This window comes from Aegilops tauschii, chromosome 6 (genome assembly GCF_002575655.3).
Source record: "Aegilops tauschii subsp. strangulata cultivar AL8/78 chromosome 6, Aet v6.0, whole genome shotgun sequence".
In the NCBI taxonomy this organism is placed as follows: Eukaryota; Viridiplantae; Streptophyta; class Magnoliopsida; order Poales; family Poaceae; genus Aegilops; species Aegilops tauschii.
The window spans coordinates 286,655,643-286,666,604 of NC_053040.3; positions in this window are offsets into that span (position 1 = coordinate 286,655,643).

Below are 10,962 nucleotides of genomic sequence, written 5' to 3' on the forward strand. Positions count from 1 at the left end.
TCCCCGGCAACGGCGCCATAAAATAGTCTTGATAACCCACAAGTATAGGGGATCGCAACAGTTTTCGAGGGTAGAGTATTCAACCCAAATTTATTGATTCGACACAAGGGGGGCCAAAGAATATTCTCAAGTATTAATAGTTGAGTTGTCAATTCAACCACACCTGCATAACTTAGTATCTGCAGCAAAGTATTTAGTAGCAAAGTAATATGGAAGTAACGGTAACGGTAGCAAAAGTAATATTTTTGGGTTTTGTAGTGATTGTAACAGTAGCAACAGAAAAGTAAATAAGCGAAGAACAATATGTGAAAAGCTCGTTGGCATTGGATCGGTGATGGAGAATTATGCCGGATGCGGTTCATCATGTAACAATCATAACATAGGGTGACACAGAACTAGCTCCAATTCATCAATGTAATGTAGGCATGTATTCCGAATATAGTCATACGTGCTTATGGAAAAGAACTTGCATGACATCTTTTGTCCTACCCTCCCGTGGCAGGGCGGTCCTAATGGAAACTAGGGGATATTAAGGCCTCCTTTTAATAGAGTACCGGACCAAAGCATTAACACACAGTGAATACATGAACTCCTCAAACTACGGTCATCACCGGGAGTGGTCCCGATTATTGTCACTTCGGGGTTGCCGGATCATAACACATAGTAGGTGACTATAGACTTGCAAGATAGGATCAAGAACTCACATATATTCATGAAAACATAATAGGTTCAGATCTGAAATCATGGGACTCGGGCCCTAGTGACAAGCATTAAGCATAACAAAGTCATAGCAACATCAATCTCAGAACATAGTGGATACTAGGGATCAAACCCTAACTAAACTAACTCGATTACATGATAAATCTCATCCAACCCATCACTGTACAGCAAGCCTACGATGGAATTACTCACGCACAGCGGTGAGCATCATGAAATTGGTGATGGAGGATGGTTGATGGTGACGATGGCGACGGATTCCCCTCTCCGGAGCCCCGAACGGACTCAAGATCAGCCCTCTCGAGAGAGTTTAGGGCTTGGCGGCGGCTTCGTATCGTAAAATGTGATGAATGTTTCTCTCTGATCTTTTTCTCCCCGAACACGAATATATGGAGTTGGAGTTGAGGTCGGTGGAGCTCCAGGGGGCCCACGAGGCAGGGGGCGCGCCCCCCACCCTCGTGGAAAGGGTGTGGGCCCCCTGGCCTTGATTCTTTCACCAATATTTTTTATTATTTCCAAAGATCATCTCCGTGAAGTTTCAGGTCATTCCGAGAACTTTTGTTTTTGCACATAAATAACACCATGGCAATTTTGCTAAAAACAGCGTCAGTCCGGGTTAGTTCCATTCAAATCATGCAAGTTAGAGTCCAAAACAAGGGCAAAAGTGTTTGGAAAAGTAGATACGAAGGAGACGTATCACCACGCAAGCTTCCCGCCCGACTCGGTGAAATCCCCCAAAATCCCAATGCTTGCCGGCCTGCTATAAAAACCCTCATGGCCGGCGAGTCCTGCATTGCATTTTCCCCTCCATCCCTGTAGCTTATCTCGTCTGCTTCTCCCACATTCGCCAATGGCACCGGTCTGTCGTCGTCGATCAGCCACTCCGCCGTCATCAGAGGACAGCTCCAGCTGGGAGGCTACACCGCGGCGGTGGCACAGTCCCCGGAGTAGTGTAGTGCACGTGGCGTCCCTGTTGGGTGTGCGCGGAACACCCACCACACGCTCCGCCGCCGGTGCCCGTCGGCAGCTGTTGCCTGCCGCCATTGCCACCACACCACCGTCGAAAGCCAGGGCCATCGCCCGCTCCGCCGCTGCGGCCCGAAGGCGGTAGATGGCCGTCGTGGCCGCCACCCCACTGTGGCCATCACCCGCTCCGCCACCATGGCCCGAAGGCGAGAGGTGGTGGTCGTGGCCGCCACCCCGTCGTCGGCCGCCGTGGCCGCCAGCCCACCGTCGACCACCGGGGTCACCACCCGCTCTGCTACCGCTGCCCGAAGGCGGGAGGCGAAGGTGGATGCCCGCACGTGCGACAGCAACCTTGCGCGCTACACTGAGTTCCTGCGGGAGGAGGAGGAGCGCCTCGTCGAGCATGCAAAGAGCCTTACCGCCTCAGTGGCAGCGGCACACGCCGCCTCAGAGGCGAGGAATCAGGATATCTATGAGGAGAACCACCGCTTTGAGAAGGGTCGTCTGGAGCGGCAGAGGGTGTTCGAGGCGAGCGTCGCTGAAGCTGCATTAGCGCCAGGCACCGCAATGCGGTTTCCCAGCTCGTTGGTAGGCTCCTCCGCCTCCGCCTCTTACTGAGCGCTCGACAGAGGAGAGGCAGCCGGAAGTAGTACAAAACCCCTCCGCAGTAGTAGTAGTAGTATTTAGGGGATATTTTGTTCAGTTCATCTGACTATAGATGTGGTGGAACTGTACAACGTACCTAAAATTAGCTAGTATATATAGTTGAACTAGCTATTTCAGTACATGGTTGACAACAATTGGGGAAAAGTTTGGTCAGTTCAGCTGTCGAGTTGAACTGTTTGTATAAATTACGAACGATTGTTTAATCTATGAATGAAATCTATGCTTAATTACGGAATTTTAGTTGCAAAAGTTAGATACTACTAGTGATTTTTAGCTTCATATTTTGACAAATCGCAGTGTTAAAAGGATTGACAAATCTTACCAAATTGTTTGTACCTGGTTCCACACGGGTCATCCAAAACAATTGCGTTGAAGGGATGCACAAATCCTGCGCTGCTCTCACTTTGCATACGGGTGTTCTATCTAAATGTTTGCGATCAATAGCTGCAAAAATCCTGCTCGACACATTTTCTCTTGGCTTCTTGGGGAAGGTGTCGGTTTGCATACGGGTGTTCTAACTAAAACATTTGCGATGAGTGTTTTATATTTAAAAAGCGAATTAAACTGCGGCTTGGGCGCCATTAATGGGGAGGATGCGAGCAAGGCGGACGGCCATGGAAGTCAAAGGGCTCGCTTCCCAGTGAGCCTGCGCAACGTATAGCTCGCACGCTTCCCGGTGAGCCTACGCACTCAAGGACAACTTGCACGCCTCTCGGTCAGCCTGCGCACCGGAAGACGCTCGCACGCCTCCTGTTCAGTCAAGGTCAAGAAGCTATCCGCACGGCACCTCCTACGCCATTGAAACCAAGACACGTGGCGTCACGTGAAAGGTTAACAGAATTTTGGATTTACTAGAATTTAAAAACCAGGCATCTCAATGTTTTGCCGGCAATCAACGGTGCCCTGGTGTTTGAAATTCATTCACATTTCTTGCATGGGACCTAAGCGTGCACCCAAGGACACATATTTGATTTCTTGACCAATTTATTTGTAGTGGAGCATGTGCATGTAGTTCAAATTTGAATTATGCACATAAATGCATTGAAAACTCAGTTTTTCGGATGTGGGGTTCCGGCAAACCCTTAAGGTTTGAACACTGGGGTGCGCGCGAAGTCTTTCCCTCCTACCGATCTACGCCCTAGCTCGCTAAGATCTCGCGGACGGACTCGACGAACTCGCAACACAGAAAGACGCGAGATTTATACTGGTTCGGGCCACCGTTGTGGTGTAATACCCTACTCCAGTGTGGCGGTGGTGGATTGCCTCTTGGGCTGATGATGAACAGTACAGAGGGAAGAACAGCCTCCTGAGGTTGAGGTGTTCTTGTGCTTGGTGACTTAGCGGGTGAGAGCTGGATGGACTGCTCGATGCCCCCTGCTGTGGTGGCTAGCTCTACTTATATAGGCCCTGGTCCTCTTCCCAAATATTGAGCGGGAAGGGAGCCAACAACGGAGGGCAAATTTGAAGGGGGACAGCCAGTACAAGCTATCCTGACAAAAGCGGTCTTCGCCTGCGAAAAGCTCTGGTGGTGACGCCGTCTTGGGCTCCACGATGACCTCCGTCTTGCCGTCCTCCTGGTCTTGGTCTCGTTGCACCGATATGGCAACCTTTGCCTGATGCCTCGGTATTCCTCACCTGCGCCTGCTTCCTTAGCACCAAAGAGGAAACAAGGATGCTGTGCACGCTGGCGCCCGCCTGGCGCCCGCCTGGTGTCGCTCGTCATAGCTCACGTCACGAGAGCCTCGTGAGGTTTTCCCCGCCTTGATATCTCCGCTCCTCGTGAGCCTTCCTGACTAGGCCACTCCTGAGGAGGTCTTGCGTCATCCGCCTCGCGAGGCTTGGCCCCTCACGAGGGTCTCGGGTGCCTTGTTGATGAAGATGGGCCGTACGGCCTGCTGGCTTAGCCATGCTGTGGGCCGCAGGCAGGCAAGTCTGGGGACCCCCGTTCTCAGAACACCGACAGTAGCCCCCGGGCCCAAGGCGCACTCGGGCTTGGCTTTGCGGCGAAGCCAAGGGTCAAGTTTGGAGCACCGCGGGCCCCAAAAGCCTGCGGCCTCGGTTGACACGTGGCGGTTGATTGGACATGGACGGCTCCGCTTCCCCATGCTGCCCTTGAATCCGCTAGGCTATGCGGCCCCCGCATCTCACACAGTTATTCTTCCTTCGCCCACGCCTGGTTCTTCCAATCTCCCTGCTTCCTCGAGGCCCTGCTTTGCCCTTCCAATTTGACTTGTGCTCCGCCTGCTTCATCGCCATGGCGCCGAAACAAGCTGAAAAGGGGAAGAAACCTCTGTCTTTGCCAACTGCGCCTCCGTCCTTTGAGCCGGCGCTCCGCTGGCCTCGGGTGCTCAACGACGAGGCCATGGGCAAGGTGCGCCCCATGCTTGCCTCCAGTTTCAACGAGTGGGGAGAGACGGTGGCTTGGCCCGCGTCTCGCACTCGCATGGCTCGGGCAGCCACTGAGGTCCCGATCTTCATAGAGGCCCTCTGGGCTGGCCTGATTCCTCCCTTCTCCGCCTTCTTCTATGCGGTGCTCGAGCATTATCAGATCCACATGCTTCATCTCGACCCTCAATCGGTGACCCTTCTTGCCGTCTTCGCCTTCTTGTGCGAGGCCATGGTGGGCATCGCTCCTTCCGTGGCCCTCCTCCGCCATTTCTTCTGATTGCATCTGACCGGTCCCCGGCAGAGCTCGGGGTGCGTGGGCTTCCAATCCGTGGCCGCGACAGCGGGCACGGGGATTGACTTCGAGCTTCCTTCATCCACGAGTGAGTTCCGTATACGATGGGTGTTTGTTGACGCCGGCGTGCTCAGCCCTCTGCTCCATGTTCCGGCAGGGCCCGCTGTTCCAAACTCCGGCTGGGGCCATCAGAAGCTCACGAGCCCGCGCCTTGGCCTCGTCTGGCCCAGGCTGAGGTGGTTGAAGAACCGCGGTGTGACCGCGCCCATGGTGGTGAGGGATTTCGTCAAGCGTCGAGTCGCTCCACTTCAGCACCACTCCCGCCTGATGTGGGACTTGCTCAGCAGCCAGGACCATATGAGGTTTCAGGAGAAGGGGCTGCCTCTTGCGACGCGGCAAACGGTGCTCATGGTCCTATCGGGTGTCCCTCTGCTGGACGAGATGCCCAAGAATAACTGCCTATTGTACCGCTGCGAGAACAAAGCTGCATTTGCTGCGAGCATGCCTTCCTTTGATGAGTGGGGCTGCGCCCAATCGGCCTGGTTGGGTCCCGCGAGAACCCCATTGTCGTGGTTCCCTTCTTCGCCGCCGGTGCCGAGCTCACCGCAGGTGAAGGTGCGGGAGGGCGAGCTCCGACGGGGGCCGGTGGCTCGAGTGCTGAGGAGCACATGCCGAGTGGTGATCCTGGGGCGTCGTCCTCAGGGGCCTGCGACCCCCTCCTGAGGCGTCAGTCACTGAGGAGGCGCGGCATGCGGCTCCCGAGGCCAAGGCTCCAGGAGCCTCGGGAGGTTGTGGTGAGACGGTGCCTGGCTGTTCGCCGCAACCGGGCACCCCTGAAGACATCCTTCCAAGCTCTTCTTCGGCCCCACCGCGCACTGGCCGTCACGTCCAGCGCTTCAGTCGTCTTTGTGTGGACTTCGAGGAGCTCCGCAAGAGGAAAGGATCCCCGAGCGGCAGCAATATCTTCGGGCCGTTGAAGCGACGAAAGTACATCGCCATTGACGCGTAAGTATCTTATTGTCATGGCTTCCCGCGTGTAGTCTTCTTATCCTGACGTCAGTCCTTCAGGGCCCCTTCCGTTGAAGCTGTTGCGTCTTCTGGGAAGCGGCCTCCTCCTTCATCAATTCCCCTATCGGCCTTGAGCGTTCCTGGTCCGCCTGCCGCCCCTGGAGCGGGGTCGATTGGGGGAGCGTCTCCGCCTTCGTGGTGCGCTGAGCCCGCGGCTTGGCCGCCCCTCCCCCACGGTCTGGCGTGGAGCTTGGCGGGCGTGCCCAAGACCCCCCCTTTGCTCACGGACAGTAGCTGGTTGGCTTCGATCTTCGGCTCCTCTTCAAGCAGCGTGCCCCGATTGGCTCAGGCTCCTCGCGAGGACTGGCTAACGTCAGGGGCGGTGCCAGGCCCCAGCCCCCTGCCGGGAGGTGGTGCGCCGCTTGGCGCCCCGCCCGCAGCCCCCGAGGTGGAGGACGAGGTGGGCTGAGCGTTCGAGCTCGAGCGCGGGCGGAGTGTAGTTCATCACGAGCTCTTCCAGGAGGCGATGGGCGATATGAGTTGACTTGGTGAAGAGCTCGCGGGTGTCGATTCGCGCCTTGGGGCTGAAGGCCTCCGGCTGGTGGAGGAGCGGCGCAAGCTGAGGGTGGCCATCAACCTCGGTCACTATCAGCGCGACCTTGAGAATGCGAAGGCCGAGGCGTCCCTCAAGGTCGCCCATGAAGCCCGCTCGCGTGCCTTGGAAGAGGCTCACGAGGCTGACCGCCGTTGCGAGGCTGCGGAGAAGTGCGCGTGGGAGCTCCAGGCCTGGAGCGCGTCCCTTGAGCAGCAGGTGGAGGTGCGCAGGGCCGCTCTTGCATCACTGAGGGGGACGCCCGCGGAGGAAGGGGAGATCCGGAAGCGCGAGGAGGCGCTGGCCCTGGAAGCCGTGGAGCGCAGCCTCGAGCTCGAGCAACTGGAGACGAGGGAGCGTCAAGTTGCTCAAGCAGAAGATGTCGTCGGGGCTCGCGAGGCCAGAGTCGAGGAGGAGGTCGATCGCCGGGTGGCCGAGTTCGCGCAGACCTGGAGGGTAGGTACGACCTGAAGCTGAAGCTCGCGGGTACGGAGGATGCGGGCAGGGCCGCTGCCCTCAGGCCCAGGCTGGATGAGGCTGAGAGGCGTGCGGAAGCCATGGCCGCCGCCCAGGTTACGGCGCAGGAGGACTTGGCCTCCACCCGCGCCGAGCTGCTTTCCCTTCGGAGGTGGGTTGATGACGCTGAGGCCGTCGCACGGCAAAACATGGAGGAAGTGCTCCAACGGCGAACGCTGGAGCGCGAGCATGCCCCCATGCTTCAGGATCTCCGGAACAGGGCCAATACCGCCCTGGGCCATATTTGCGATGAGGATGCACCGGCCCCTCACTCGAATGACTATGCCAGCCACTTGACCTTCTTCACCGAGGTGGTGACGTGCCTGGAGGCTCGATCTGCCAGAGCTCGCCAGCTTGTGGAGGAAAGGGGTCGTGGCCTGCTTGAGCGCGTTTTCTCTCGTGTCTTCAGCCACCTTCTGAATGCCGACCCCAACTTTGACTTCGACGCCGCCATCGCCCCCATACCCACGGCCGTTCGGGGCGACTTGGCACGTTGGGTTGAGGACAATGTGGATGCGTTGGTCAGGGCCTTCACTTCAGAGGATGACACGGTGGTGGTCGTCGCAGACGAAGGCGACGTGGTTGACGACGGCGATGGGGGCGTCACCGATGGCGGCGACGATGCCGACGAAGATGATGACGACGCGAGTGACGAGTCCGTGGGTGATGTAGCGAGTGACATTTCTGGCTGATCCCATGTTCTCCTGTCGTTTCATCCTGCACACAAAACTCGGGCGTGGCCCTTGGAAACTTGTAAGAGCATTTTGAGAGGGGGAGCCCCTCATGTAAGCAAATTGCAGTTTTTACTTTCCTATGCGATGTGAGTACGCGTCCTCGTGAACTCGTGAATCCGGGGGGCGAGTTTCCCGTCGTGGTTTACCTTAGTCAGCGCCAGCTTCGAGCTGGGTCGTGAAGCGGCAAGTTTCTGAGAATCCTGCGGAGCTTATCGCCCCGTCCGAAGGGGCCCCGCAAGAGGTGAGCACTAGCCGCAGCACTGGCACGCGCTCGGCGAGCGTGCACTTCGTGCGGTCCAGCTCGCGAGGGGAAGGCGACGGACATGAGTCCCAGACAAAACAAGATCCAGAAGGCAAGAAATTGCTCGAACGAGAAAAGGCACCCCCCGCGCGCATCGATAAAAATTCGGCTTCAACTTAAATCCAGATCCAGAAAGCAAGGCTACAGAAAGAGAGATCCAAAGCAAAAGGCCGCGTCCGGCACCTAATCTAGTTTTCCGGTCTTCAAGTCTTCTCACCAGCACGGAGCTATGTGGTGCCACTAGGAGTGGGAGGGAGCCCCAGGGCCTGAGGCCGGCGCTCCTGAGACTCCGAGGCGTGTACAGCCCCAACTCATTATTACGTGAGAGTGTCACGGGCGGCGAGTTTCACAGGCACTGGGCCTTCTTCACAGGTACCGGCCTTGCTTCATATCGCCAGACGAGGGCCCTGCCTTGCGCCACCCTTGACCTCCTTTGAGCCGACCGGTTACCAGGACGACACAAAAGAGGGAAAGGGGACGCCAGCGGTGCCCTCGGCGACCACAGGTCCTCTGCCGGGGGAAGGGTCGTCGAAGCCTCCCCGGCAGAGGGCCTAACTCCGGGTGTCCCCTGGCTTCGCGCGCTGTCGGGAGGGGCCTGGCTCCCGGCCCCTCTCCTGCAGCCCCCAACGCGATCCTCCTACCGGCAGGGAGGCCGTCGAGCTAGGGCCGCCGGCCGTTGCGGTGATCTGTTCCTCGTGCGACTCATGGTTAGCGTAAGCTTGCTCCTGAGGGATTAGGGGTACCCTGTAGTGGTCGTCGCACACGCGGTCGTGCTGGTTCCCCGGCGGCTCCTGGAAGGCCTCGACTCCTAGCATCCCTTCTTCCCAATCTTCTACAACGAACGAGCCGGGGTCGTCCTCCGGTGTGTACTCCTGGTCCGTCATGCGGGGCACGTAGGCTTCCGGGGCTGTTACCCCAAACACCTCGCCATAGTGCCCCACACTTCATGTTGCCCGGCCCAGCGCGGCGTCCTGAGGGTGGTAGCGCGGCATCCTACTTGGGCCATGGGAGGCGACGCTTGTGCTCATGCTTGTTGCGGGTGGTATAGGGGCGGCAGAGCCCCTGGCGCCGCCGGCCATGCTGGTGTTGACGAAGCCCCCTGGCGCACCTGACGGCGCGTGGTGACGGCGTGGCCCGCCGTGAATCCCTGTAGCGGCCTGAGGAGGAAGCTGATGACAGAAAGGCGGCGCTCCTGAGGCCACCGCGTCCAGCAGCTCGGCAACGCGTTCCAGCAGTGCGTCCCGGCCGCTCTCCATCAGCCGGCACCACAGCAGCTCCCTTGACACGGTGAGCGCTGCCCGCATGTTTGCCTGTTCCCGCCGCGAGTGCGGCGCCGTCGCTGCGGCGTGGCGTGCTGCTCTGGCAGCGGCTCGCACTTGCCGTGGAGTGAGGGTAGACGATGCCTGGCCATGTCGCCCGCGCCCCGAAGGATTGGACGGTGCTCGTGCCGCTTGGAGCACGGGGTTGAGGTCTTCATGGGCGGGCGGCGCCGCCCGGGCTGGCCAGGCTGCCCAGCGGTCGGAGTCAGCTCTTGGGTCGTCGGACATTGTGGCCGCGGAGCGTCGGCAAGTCGATTGGCGGAGGAGAAGCTCCCGCGCACCCCTACCAGGCGCGCCAAATGTCGGATGTGGGGTTCTGGCAAACCCTTAAGGTTCGAACACGTCTTTCCCTCCTACCGATCTACGCCCTAGCTCGCTAAGATCTCGCGGACGGAATCGACGAACTCGCAACACAGAAAGACACGAGATTTATACTGGTTCGGGCCACCATTGTGGTGTAATACCCTACTCCAGTGTGGCGGTGGTGGATTGCCTCTTGGGCTGATGATGAACAGTACAGAGGGAAGAACAGCCTCCCGAGGTTGAGGTGTTCTTGTGCTTGGTGACTTAGCGGGTGAGAGCTGGATGACTGCTCGATGCCCCTACTGTGGTGGCTAGCTCTACTTATATAGGCCCTGGTCCTCTTCCCAAATATTGAGCGGGAAGGGAGCCAACAATGGCGGGCAAATTTGAAGGGGGATAGCTAGAACAAGCTATCCTGACAAAAGCGGTCTTCGCCTGCGAAAAGCTCTGGTGGTGACGCCGTCTTGGGCTCCATGATGACCTCCATCTTGCCGTCCTCCTGGTCTTGGTCTCGTTGCACCGATATGTCAACCTTTGCCTGATGCCTCGGTACTCCTCGCCTGCGCCTGCTTCCTTAGCACCAAAGAGGAAACAAGGACGCTGCACGCGCTGGCGCCCGCCTGGTGTCGATCGTCATGGCCCACGTCACGAGAGCCTCGTGAGGTTTGCCCCGCCTTGATATCTCCGCTCCTCGTGAGCCTGCCTGACTAGGCCACTCCTGAGGAGGTCTTGCCTCGTCCGCCTCGCGAGGCTTGGCCCCTCGCGAGGGTCTCGGGTGCCTTGTTGATGAAGATGGGCCGTACGGCCTGCTGGCTTAGCCACGCCATGGGCCACAGGCAGGTAAGTCTGGGGACCCCGTTCCCAGAACGCCGACACAGTTAATGCATAAAAATGTCCAAACGAACCCCGAAAAATCACAAAGAGTCATACAACACTCCTGTTGTTCTATGTTGACACGAGAAAAAAATTTGAAAGCAATAAGAGGCAATGGATATCGTTTCGTCCACAAAGGTGGGACGTTCCCTACCGAAGCCCATCATGCTTGTTGTGAGGAGCTCCGGTTTGTGAGAATCATATACCCAAACATACCCCAAATGGGGCAAAATTTGTACCACGACATGTTGATGCCGCTCCATGATAGCATGCCAAGTTTCATGAAT